Raw genomic sequence first — 12,945 nt, forward strand, 5'->3', positions numbered from 1 at the left:
ATCTTCGGTGCTATTATTGCCTGGATAGTAGATACATAAAACACTGAGCAGTTTGTAAAGATTTCCGCGGTTCCATGAGCGAATGTTATAAAGCTCGTTCACCTTTAGAAGAATTTGAGCTTTGTGTTCGTTTAAATTTTCTTTCTTTTTAAATTTTTCGAAGCTTTTAAGAGAGCTGTTGTTTTTGTCTAGAAAGTAAATTTCATTTGAATATAATAGAACCCATTTTTTTAACTCGCAGTAAACTTCCTTCTGTGCTACCTTTTTTAGAGATATTACTTCTATGATCTTCAGCAGATCTGTGCACATTTCACTGCTCATTTCCATTGTGCTTAAATCGGAAACATATGTTCTACAATATCAGTTCAACTCTTTCCTGCCTCGAATGGGGTATAACAAGCCACAGATAGAGAATATGCGGTACTGCGGAAATTCGTATACTCGTAACTCGAAGTAGAATTTAGAGCAAATTTCTTGCAGGGCAATTCGATAGGTGCTTTAACATGGAGGCACTTCAGGACAGCTATCCAGTACACACACACTTATACGCTGCGGCTCACCTGGTGGTTTACCGCAATGATGTAAGCGTGAACACTCGAAATTGACCACCGTATTGCGGCAAAACTGTGTGTCATTTTCGCTGCGCTTGTTGTTTGTTTATGTTCTTAATTTCTGTTTTTTTTTTTGCTTTTACTTCGCAAATGTTGTGCAACAAAACTGATAAACTGCTGCTCTCTAGACTTCGAGGCAAGTGGACCAAACATATGGGTACATACATACATACATATGTGCTCTACACTCTGTAGACAAACACTTGACAATAACAATAACAATAAGAAGAGTGACACTCGTGTGCAACAAGTAATTAGCCAGCGTTCAAAAACAGTTTAGTATGTGTGTATATAGTATGTATGTATGGGTGCATGTATGTATATATGTTATGCGCTGTCAGCAAACATTGGAGAACAGCTACAAGTATGCTTTGCCTACAAGTGTGAAAAATGAGACCTCAACAATGCCGGTAAGGTGATGCCACAAATTGTTGCAAGCGTACGCTGTCGTTTGTTCTTGTTGTTGTAATCGAATGAGTAAAATATAAGCATAGACAAGCGCCGCTGGGTGTGCGTATATGCGCTTGTACACCTGTGGCATACAACATAAGCACCGTCACTAATGCTGCATGCCAACACTACATGCCACGCACAAACATACTCATACTCGAGAGTGGTGTGGTGTGCAGCATATACACGTGTGTGTGATTAGCTATAATTGGCACGCGGTTGATGTGTGTAAGATTATCCTACGCAAACACTTTTCTCCTGTTTACACTTTGCCACTACTTGTTGTGGCAACAAGCCAAGTGGCGCCAGCTACTAATAAGAATGACAATATTACCTATAACAACAAATTTCGCGTTACTAGCGACAACACTCTCATTAATACTATGAGAACCTGAGTGGTACTAACGTCAATATCGTGCAATAGCAACAACAACAACAAGAGCAAAAATAACATTAACATACAAGTGGAGGGGATGAAGATAGCTGGAGTGATCCTTTATTGTCGTTTGAGTGACATTAGCGGCATTCAGCGCTCAATTGTAGACACACTACACGTACAGTGTTGTATTTGCATGACTATAGGGGGAAAATATTTAACCAAATCTTATTCAAATTGAACATAATTAATCTCTGAAGAGTGAAATATTAGTAGCTTTATACCATTGATGTCACTCAAGTAATAAAAGTTACACAACAATAAGTCTCCTAATGTTCCCCGCAATCTATTACTATGTGCCTCAACCGCGCCTTGGATTGGTGATCAAATGCAAACACCATCACAAACAAGAAAAAACGTTAACTTCGGTTGCGCCGAAGCTATAATACCCTTCACAAATACAAAGGCCCCTTACAAGAACTTGATTCCGAACGTTCAATTTGTATGGCAGCTATATGATATAGTGATCTGATCTGACCAATTTCTGTGGAGAATAATTTGTTGCCTTAAGCAATAACTCGTGCCTAATTTAGGGAAGATACCTCGTCAAATAAAAAAATTTTCCATGCAAGCACTTTACTCCGATCGTTCAGTTAATATGGCAGCTATATGCTATAGTCATCCGATCTATACAATTTCTTCGGAGATTAGATTAATGCTTTAAATAATAATAAATGCCAAATTTCGTGAAGATACCTCGTCAAATGAAAGAGTTTCCCATACAAGCACTTGATTTCGATTGTTCAGTTTGTATGGCAGCTATATGCTATAGTCATCCGATCTGAATAATTTCTTCGGAGATTACATTGTTGTGTCAAATAATAATCCGTGCCAAATTTCGTGAAGATACCTCGTCGTTGTTAGAAAAGGACATGTGCAAAATTTCAGATCGACAGCATAAAAACTGAGGGACTAGTTTGTATATATACAGACAGACGGACAGACGGACATGGCTAAATCATTTCAGCTCATCATGCTGATCATTTATGTATATATTTTATAGGGTCTCCGACGTTTCCTTCTGGGTGTTACAAACTTCACGGCAAACTTAATATACCCTGCTCTGGGTATAAAAATATTGGACATATTATACTAAGGCATCCCAATTATAAATAGTACAGTCTCAAGGATGGTATGTATGTATTGTATGAACTCTTAATACCCTTTCCATAGATCATTAACATCTTACTAAAGAAGAGCATTCAACTATTTGCACAATATGGCTGTATTGATGATGATGTTCTTTCACTAGATTCTCCTTGCACCAGACCTAACATATCTATCACTAAATACTTAAGCTCAGAGTTACACAGGTTTTCACAGAGGTTTCTTTTAATATATCTATTATATTCACTCAAATAAAATAAAGCCTTCTTTAATCTGAACTAAATTTTTTATAAATACTCACCGACCCAATGAAGGCAAATTGCGTAAGTATCTAAACATTTACAGAAAGTGATAGGAATATTTGTGTGGAAGCAAAAGATACCCTTGACAAGAATTAAGGCTTAAAAGTAACGAAGCTCGATACTTAGATAAATTCGAAATAGAATTTTTATCAATGTATTACTTATATGTACAGACTGAAAGCGAAATGAAGACCACATAACTTCAAAACAAACTGACATAACATTACAGAAACCATGCTATTAAACAGCCATCGGGTCCACCCATTACGAATGAAAACACTCTTTGTCAAAATATTCCGGAACAATGATATAGATAAACCCCAAAAGCACCAGTCAACCGGAACAAACGACCGACAGGGTAAACTAAACTGGCAAACAAACGAACAATTACAATAGACCGGCAGACAAACGTCAAAAACGCAGCCGAATCAACGAAATTGATGAAATGGAAACAAAACAACAAAAAGAAATTGTGAAATACGAGAAAAAAGCACTAGTCGAATAATTGTAGGCAGAGTTAAAAGAAAATATCATGTTTTTGTAATTTCGCACTTCATTTAGCGTTTAATTAAAAAGTATGAGTTTCTTACGGGTGGGAAACTCTTTGTAAGCAGAGTATGAAAAAACAAAGTAGAAAAGCACGAAAGTGTAAAAGGAAAAAACGTGAAATTAAGTCTGTGATTGAAAGCTGGTCAGCACTGTCAAGGCGCTTACAACAAAACATTCAATACAACCGAAAGTATTGTGTGGCAAAAGTGAAATAAATTGTATGAACAACGCGCACAGCATTTAATTATTGGATAAAAGTAAGTAATGCTCTCAAAAGAAACGAAACAAAAAAAAAATACAAATTAGGCATGAACATAACAAATAAAGCACGTACAGTCGGCCAATGAGCTATGACGACGGCTGAGAATTGATGCTGAGCCTAAGAGAAACATAAATACTACCCTTTTGCCGGCGAAACAATTGCTTGCATTGTTGTTGGACTTAAAAAATAAAAACAATTCTTCATATTACAACGAAGTTTGTGTGAAATAGTTTTGAGAGTTTAGCAAAAAAAAATGTCATACTAGCAGCTGACTTTGAAATGAAATGATGACTTCGCCGATTGTCAAGAACAAATCTGCTGACGCTAGTTTTTAAATGAGCTATATTGGTACAAGGTGTACCAAAAGTAAGTGTAAATTGAATTTTTTACTTCTTAAAACTATTGAAATATATGAAGGTAATCGGCTCACTTGAAGCGCACTCCGGAAATATAGTCAGTAAATTTAAAATTTTCCTTTTCTATTTGGGACTCTGATAACGAACCTTATACTAAGCATTAGAACTACCTAACAGATATATGTAGTGTGCTGAATTTACCCACATCTCTTTTGAATCAACACTAAAAGACGTCACACAAAACTCGCATTATTAGGGATTTAACAACATTCCTTATATCATAAAATTATTCCCGGGATTAGTTTATTACCTAAGAACTGGAATTAATATCTCCATCAGGATCCGTCGGTTCATATTAAGAAGACTGAAGTTATAGTTTTCACATATTTTTTCATCAAATTTCTGCCAGGGCTATCAGGCTTTTACAGTATTTATCCTTGGTAGACACTTTTTATATGAATCTCTTTATTTAATGTTTAAAGACTAGAATCACCTTTAGTAATGTTTTCTATGGTTATGATCGCAGAATACAGTATTTTTCGAAAGTAAAGTATTTCCTTATTTGCATATTCGAAACAGGGTATATTAAATTTGCCACGATGTTTGTAAGACCCAAAAGGCAACATCGGATACCTTATAAAGTTTATATATAAATTATCAACGTGACGAACTGAGTCGATTTAGCCATATCCATATGTCTGTCTGTATAAGAAATACGCGAAGTAGTCCCTCATTTTTTGGGATATCGATCTGAAATTTTGCACACATCCTTTTCTCCACAAAAACTGCTCATTTGTCGGTACCGCCGATATCGGACCACTATAGTATATAATTGTCAAACAAACTGAACGATCGGACCCAGTTCTTGTACGGAAAATTTTTTTATTTGACGAGATATGTACGCGAAATTTGGCATATGTTATTAGCAAGGCATTGCCAATCTCCGAAGAACTTATTGAGATCGGACAAGTAAAGCATTTAGCTGTCATACAAACTGACCGATCAAAATTAAGAAAAAGATTTTTGATACCTTTTTTACTCAGCCTCAGTTGTTCAGGTAGTCTGGACGTATTTTCGAATCTAACAATAAAGTTAATGAACAACTAGAAAAGGGAAACAAAACTCGAAACTAATACTAAAGAACCCTGTATCGCAGATCATAAAACTACACTTGTCTGCCTAATAAGCAGCACTTGTCATCATTTCGCTTAGAGAAAATTGTGAAGATTTGTTTGTCTTTTGTAAAACATTTCCGTGGCATAACAGCAACAACAATGCGGCAAGAAATATTTATACATAAAAGGAACGCTTTGTTTGGCTGGAAACAATAAGCGGCGATAGTTTTATCCAAACAAACGCGCTTGAATCCAGTAGTAGCACTTGATTGCTTATTTTTTATAGCTCCAATATACACTCAATGTGTTTTATTTACTTGTGAGATTTATGTTTATTCACTTTTTGATATCTGTTTGATTTAGTTTATTTTTTTAGCATTGTTGTTGTTGCTGTTACTTTGATGATCATATGACAAACAGTTGTCTTTCACAGCTGCAGTTGTGTTATTATAAAAATTGTTAAATGTATTATGATGTGTGGTGTATGGGAAGTCATAACAAGCAGAATTAGTATACATTATAATTGATTAAGAAATAACCTAATATTTTTCTCATTTCTTAAAACTATTCTAAAATGTTTTTTGGAAGTTTGAGTCTCAAAACCTCATTATTGCACATTTATGTGTAAAACGTTATACTCATACTATCTTAAGACTACTGGTGGGCAATAGCTCCTATTTGATGCAAGTTCTGGGATTTTCTATTCTGTGCAATCTAGTACTCGATAAATCAACCAGCATTCATAGCCTAATAGTCGATGAACGAAGACGAGACATAAAAAGTTCTAGATTTACTATTCACTGAAAGGACTGATTAAGATATGCATACCAATACTAGAAATACTTCTTGCAATGTACGATTTGTTTAATTCTCGGATAATATATAACCGATTTAATTCCAAGCTAATTAATACCAAATCAAACTATACCAATTCCAAGTGTGAAACACGAATTTTCTTTTGTACATAGAAATTATTTTAAAAGTAATATAATTACATGTTGAAAAGTCGACGAGCAGCTTCTGTCCTAGAGAAGAACGCAAGAAATCTAGTGATCTACTTGCCCTGAGCAAAGTTCATCTCACCGCCCTGTCCAATAGGCATTCATCCAGTAAGACATGAAATCTTATCAGACGCTAGTTGTCAAAGTTGTATGGTGGAGGGTGAGGTGGAAACTTCCAGACACTTTCATCTCCATTGTCCGGCTCTTGCAAGATTAAGGTCAAAACAACTCGGTAATCTTACCAACGGCGAACCAGAATACAAAGCCGAAACTAAACAAGTAAGGAAGGGCTAAGTTCGGATGTAACCGAACATTTTATACTCTCGCAAAGTACTCGTTTGAGATTTCTTTGTGGATTGACTGATATTTTCGCTAGAAGGTCAACTATAGGCACTGGGGTCCACATATTTAGTACTTAGGGGTTTGAACAGTTTTGGTTCGATTTAGACAATTTTTGGCCGCAGATTGGCATACTTTAATTGCATTATTCACGCAAAGTTTTACCCCGATATAATCATTGTTACCTGATTTGCATAGTGGAAAGTGAAAGAATCAGATGGAATTGAAAATGGTGTTACATGGGAAGTAAGCGTGATTGTAGTCCGATTTCGCCCATTTTCGCACTATGCCATAGAAACATGAAAAGAACGTTATGCACCAAATTTGGTTGAAATCGGTTGAGCAGATCTCAAGATATGGGTTTTCACCTAAAAGTGGGCTGTGCCACGCCCACTGACTAATTTTGAACGCGATTCCTATAAAGCCAATTTATACCATCTCAGAGATAAGATTTAATGTCTCTGGCGTGTTTAGTGCTTGATTTATCGCGCTTTTAGTAGTTTTTAACAGTACCGTTATATGGGGAGTGGGCGGAGTTGCCACCCGATTTCAACTATTTTTACACTGTAGGGAGAGGTTCTAAAAACATTTGCTTCCAGCGAATTTTGTTATTATAGCATTAGCGGTTTAGGAGATATGCACATAAAACCTATTAGAGGCGGGACCACGCCCACTTTAAAAAAAAAAGTTCTAACTGCAGATGCCCCTCCCTAATGTGATCCTGTGTACCAAATAACAGTCTTGTATCTTATTGCGGAGCTTAGTTATGGCAAGTTATTTGTTTTTGATTAATGGCGTTTTGTGGGCGTGGCAGTGGTCCGATTACGCCCATCTGCAATACCAACCGTCTCACGGTACCAAGAAACATGTCTACCAAGTTTCATAAAGATATCTCAATTTTTACTCAAGTTAGAGCTTGCACGGACGGACGGACGGACGGACGGACGGACGGACAGACAGTCACCCGGATTTCAACACGTCTCTTCATCCTGATCATTTATATATATATAACCCTATATCTAACTCGATTAGTTTTAGGTGATACAAACAACCGTTAGGTGAACAAAACTATTATACTCTGTAGCAACAGGTTGCGAGAGTATAAAAAAGCCGTCTCAACAACTGTGATGGTCACAAAGCGCTTCGTCGATCAGGGTCTTATGATCCAGTTTTTACGAATTTTAGATAAAACAACGGACCGGCGTTCTAAGCTGTTCAAGTAAGATCCTTCTTAGGGTCGACCTCTCAACCTAACCTAATCTAACATTCTGAGAGTGTTCGTGCAGGAAGTGGAATTTCTGAGTCAAAGAATTCAAATTTGAGTATTTATTGTAGGAATCTATATAAATGATATTTATAAAGGCAAGTTGGAATGCTTCTGTATAGAAATTCGTTCCTTAGATCATAAAATAAGAAGTTTAAGCGAACAATTTACAGTAAAAGTATTTATCAAGGAATTGTAAACCCCTTAATTGATTAAAGCGCTTTTGTAGAAATACTGCAACAAACCAAGTCTGCATAGATTGTTTTGCAACACCTAATTATTGCCTGCATTTCGGCAAATAACTCGGGCTTTATTGAATTACAAGAGGTCGTATTCAAAATATGCGAGAACATTAGTACTAGTATTTGTCTAATTGAAGATTGTCATCGATCGTAAGCCTAAGAATTTGAAGAAATTTTTTAGATCGGATACACACAGCATATGGCTACCATACTAACTGAATGATCAGATTTAAGTACTTGTATGAATTTTTTTTTTTTATTTGACAAGATATCTTCACTATAGCATATACTATACATAGCTGCCATACAAACTGAACCATCAAAATCTTGATCAGATCTTCTTTACATGTATGAAAACCAAGTAACAAGAGCGGAAAATAACGTAAAGGTCTTTTTTTCAAGAAGTTACAAAAAAATATATAAAGATTTCATTTAGATTTCAAATATACATATAAGTAGGTACATAGATTTCCAACCATAACTTTTTACTTCCCCAAAATCTAGTAAGTCTTTGTTGCCAGCATCTACGAGAAATCAAATCATCGTTTGCCGTCAACGCTTTCAATGCCACAACAAATCGAGTCCACAATTGCAAGTCAGCAAAATAAACAGAAACAGAACAAAGTCAGCCCAGTAGACATACACACAACCCTGCATACATACACATCACCCACACAATCGAGCATGCAGTTCATTGGCGTTTCGTCACGTTCTTGCAACGTGTGTTTCCATTTAAAACGGCACAAACTCATAACTCATAAATGCGGCAGCATAAACGCCGTGATGGCAAAGCGACGACAATGCCAATCAAACACAATAGACCGACCAACCAACCAACCAACCAACCAAGTAGCCAACTGCAGAAAGAGGCACATACAAAGGAGAGGAAGCGGGAAGCGTGGTGGAGTACAACCAATCGGCACGTCCTCAGCGAGGCATACCAACCGTTGATGCCACAACAGCATCGCAATTATGCGCTATACTCACTGCTGACCAACACAAAGTGACGGCAGGCGATTGCAACAGCGCTAAAGCGTAACGTGCAACGAATTACCTCTATGCAACCGGTTTGTAGGTATGTCTATAAGTATGTACCATACATAAGTTGGAACATACACACAACAGCGCGAACAATGGAATCTTCTATACAAAATAGCATAAAATTGAATTGTAAATTGAGCGCACGTTCGTCCGCCTTCGGCGCGCACAGCACACGATCAGCTCATTTACTCTTTAGCGACGTAAGTACCTATGCATACATACATGCACGCACAGCTATATACTTACACATCTATAACTGTTGAAGTTGGCATATTTTGCACTAGAGACGATTCTATTCCGAAGCGAATAACGCATTACAAGTACGTACATACATATATGCAGATTGAAATGTGTGGGTGTCGTAAATAGTGCAAAAAATACTCAGTTACAATACCCAGAAAAAGTTTGCAATGGTTATTTGCTTACAATTTTCATTAAAAAAAAATTCCAGAAAGCGAAAAAAAAACATTTCTTTGAAAAATAAAAAAAATAAACTCTAAAAATTAATTAAGCTCAAAAATCTAAGAAAATTAATTTCGAAATAAATTACAAATTTCGTATAAAAATTTTTACTGTTAAAAATGTATACCTCAATTTTTTAGTCTTACTTTTAAAAAAGTTTCGTAAAGCACAAGCTAAAGTTTCTGTGAAAATATTTGCCACAATTCGCCTGTTTTATTTAATTAAATATTTTGGAAACAGAGAAAATATTAAAATATCCTAAAAGTTTTTTTAATTTATATACAATATATTAAACTCATATTTTTTATTGGTTTACCTAAGAATGTTTTGAGTTTTTAGCATTCCGATGTTGACATAAAAGGTATAATAATAATATAATTTGCAAGGATCAAAGCCGGTGAAATACTTTTATGTAAAGGCAAAGAGAAACACGCTCTTTCAATCAAAAGATCAAAGATAAATCACCGATTATATTGACCGGTATAAACTCAACTGTAAGTTGGGAAGTCTTTATATTTGATATATGGGTGCTAAGGGTAGCATTGATCTGATCCTACCCATACTTGGAATACGGGCGCAGTATTATCAGGAAAGATTTTTTTCAAATTTCATTAATATACCATATCTCAGATTGAGCGATATTTTCCATAGAAAATCGCAATAGGAACTGGGGTCCACCTATTCGGTATCTGATTTTGATTCCGGCTCCTATAAAGCTTTTTTGTATAATTTCGGGTGAACAACTAAGTGTCGTTGACGCTTTTGTTTATTGAATTATTGCAATTTTAGTAGTTTGCAACATAATCGTTATATGGGGACTGGGCGGGGTGTTAATACGATTTCTACCATTTTTACACTTTCAAAGGAAGTACTAGAAAGATTTGTTCTGAGCAAGTTGGATTGATTTAGCTTAAGTGATTTGGAAGTTATGTACATTAAACCTATTAGGTGGCCGGGCTCCAACAACATTTTAAACCTCACCATAAATCCACCTCACCACTGCAATTCTCTGCACAAATTTACAAGTTTGTATCTTAATAAGGAACTTAGTTATAGCGTGACAATAGTCCGACCATATGCAATACCAACCCTCCTTGGGTTTCAAGGGACATATGTACCACGCTTCAACAAGATATCTAAATTTTTTATCAAGTTATCGCTGGCATTTGACACAATTTGGCGATTTGAGTACACTAGAAAGACATTTTCGAATCCGTTATGGAATCGATGTCAGGCCTCAGAAGAACTTTCAAATCCCCTCTGAAAAGACACGTTTGTAAAACCTAAGAAATCTATTCGAAAGAGATCTATCATAGCAAAACAAATAAAAACATACTACATCTGCAAGTGTTACGGATTGAACACCTGGTCACGACAGAACCCTATACAAAGTTCTAAAAGCGAATTTCATATAAAGTATCTCTAAGTGAATTAAAAACAACACCATGTAATAAACCATGGTGTTCTTGGTTTCCCTTTCGATACACGGAAGGTCGGAGGGAGCCTTCGAAATTATTATTTAACTTCCGGCGCGAACTCAAATATCGACGAAATAATCGGTAACAATTTAGATTTCTCTAATTTGTGGAAGTTTGGTGGTCTAGTTTATTAATATTCTACAGGTACGATTAATAATATCTCAAACTTCTTGTCAAATTTTGCCGCGGCGGAAAAAAGAGACGGAAAGATTTATTGGGTCTCTACTAGAATACTGCCGAAATCACATATCACTACTATTTGTAGTCTTTAATTATGATAAAATTTACATACTTTTACCCGCCCGGCATAACTATTGTTGGAAGATCTTTCGGCAACTTACTTTCTAACTACGTTTCTTTTACATTTCTACTACAGCTATCTCCACATATCCATAGCTAGCTCGTCGCAGCAGCCACTTCTAATGCGATCACTTTAAAGTCACCCAGCTGAATCAGCTTCCATATTTCTTACCTTAAAATCTGCACAATTTCTGCTGACAGCCGTCTTTTATTGCTTCGTTATTTACAGTAAACACGGTACAATGTCTTTTCTTCGTTTTATTACTTTATTTTGCACACTTTGTGCCGTTGTACAACACCAAAAAGCTGTGAGTATGTCTCTCCAACGATTTCGCCACACTTCAGCTGGTACTTAAGGTTTTTTGTTTGCTTCGCTTTTTACACTGTTTAGTGACCATTTGAATTCATTGCGGCTAATAAAAGAACAACAAAACATTCTGGGTCCATTTTGAATTCCCTCATCTTCGCCTTGCCGCACTGTTCGCTGTCCACCTTTAAGTGGGGTAATTTTTCCTGTGTGTATATGGACCTTGGCGTTTGGTTGTAAGAAGCGAAAAGCAGAAATTAAATATATTATATTTACAGTGTCTGCATAGTTTGTTTCACTCCAAACAGTTAAATATTTTCTATCTTTGTCATCAAATCTTTGCATGTTGCTTGGCACGTCGTATGCCAAATCTTGTTGTTCACCGAAATCCCGCTTCCGTGCATCGCCTGTTATCTTTCTACCGTTTTGGCGTTTTTCATTCTCATTTTGCTCTTCGATCGCGGTTATCGTGAAAATCAAATTTTCGCTCTACCATTCGCTGGCGCCTTTTCAGCCACTCATTCAGACGGTGCCTCGATGGACAAAGGTTATGGCATCTGCCATAATTATACAACTTATGCAATTTACGTTGACCAAATACCAATACCAAAACATGTAGACCACTTCACACCGTTACTTTTACGCTCCGGCCCACACTTCGCTCTGTTCTTGCGCATACAAGTCAGGCTAGAGCTTGCTTTCTTAATATATGCACCCCACCAGTTAACAACCAAAAAAAAATTTTTTATTTTCCTTTTAATTTTTTATTGTATTGTATTTTGTACGTTTTGTTTTCTACTCCGCTTTCATATTGGCATTTCCCAGCTGATAACAACATATACAGACTATTGTCCCTTTTGTGTAAAATTTTGTGCGTCCTGCGCTGGTCTTTGGCTCTTAGCATTCCTTGTTGTTGTTTTTGTTCATCCATGTTTTGGTTTATTTATTCCATAATCAGTGTGCTCATGTACTTCATACTCATATACATATATATACCATAAGTTGTTATGACTCGTCTGGCCTGTAACGGCTCATTGAGTCGGAAGCTGCTCGGTTCGGTTGGTCAAGCCGATAAATTGCTTCTTTATGCATTAATTTTATTTGTAATTTTTACAAATTGCTACTCTGTCTTCGTTTGGACCATTTTTTATGGTTTTATAAATTGGCATTAATGAGTGGGTCCTGCATAAATTTGTAAGCTTGGAGGCTTTCGAATTTATGAAAGCTTAAGAATTCATTGTTGCTGTTTTGTAAATATATGACACTAAATACCGAATCATAAATAGAGGCTAATTCTATCTTGATTGCTTTTATTAATTATTT

At 36.2% G+C, this 12,945-nt stretch overlaps 1 protein-coding gene and 1 long non-coding RNA gene across 2 annotated transcripts in view; one reads left to right on the forward strand and one right to left on the reverse strand.

The window, feature by feature from the left end:
• The window catches only part of LOC106624572 (uncharacterized), a 363,928-nt gene that overhangs the window by 323,517 nt on the left and 27,466 nt on the right, over window positions 1-12,945 (reverse strand). The window lies entirely within an intron of this gene.
• Window positions 3,127-12,945, forward strand: part of LOC118682922 (uncharacterized) — a 35,769-nt gene continuing 25,950 nt past the window's right edge. Inside the window, exon 1 of the long non-coding RNA XR_004978710.2 lies at window positions 3,127-3,712. This is a non-coding gene — a long non-coding RNA (uncharacterized lncRNA). The remainder of the gene's footprint in view (window positions 3,713-12,945) is intronic.

Source organism: Bactrocera oleae, chromosome 2, assembly GCF_042242935.1.
Source record: "Bactrocera oleae isolate idBacOlea1 chromosome 2, idBacOlea1, whole genome shotgun sequence".
Taxonomy (NCBI): domain Eukaryota; kingdom Metazoa; phylum Arthropoda; class Insecta; order Diptera; family Tephritidae; genus Bactrocera; species Bactrocera oleae.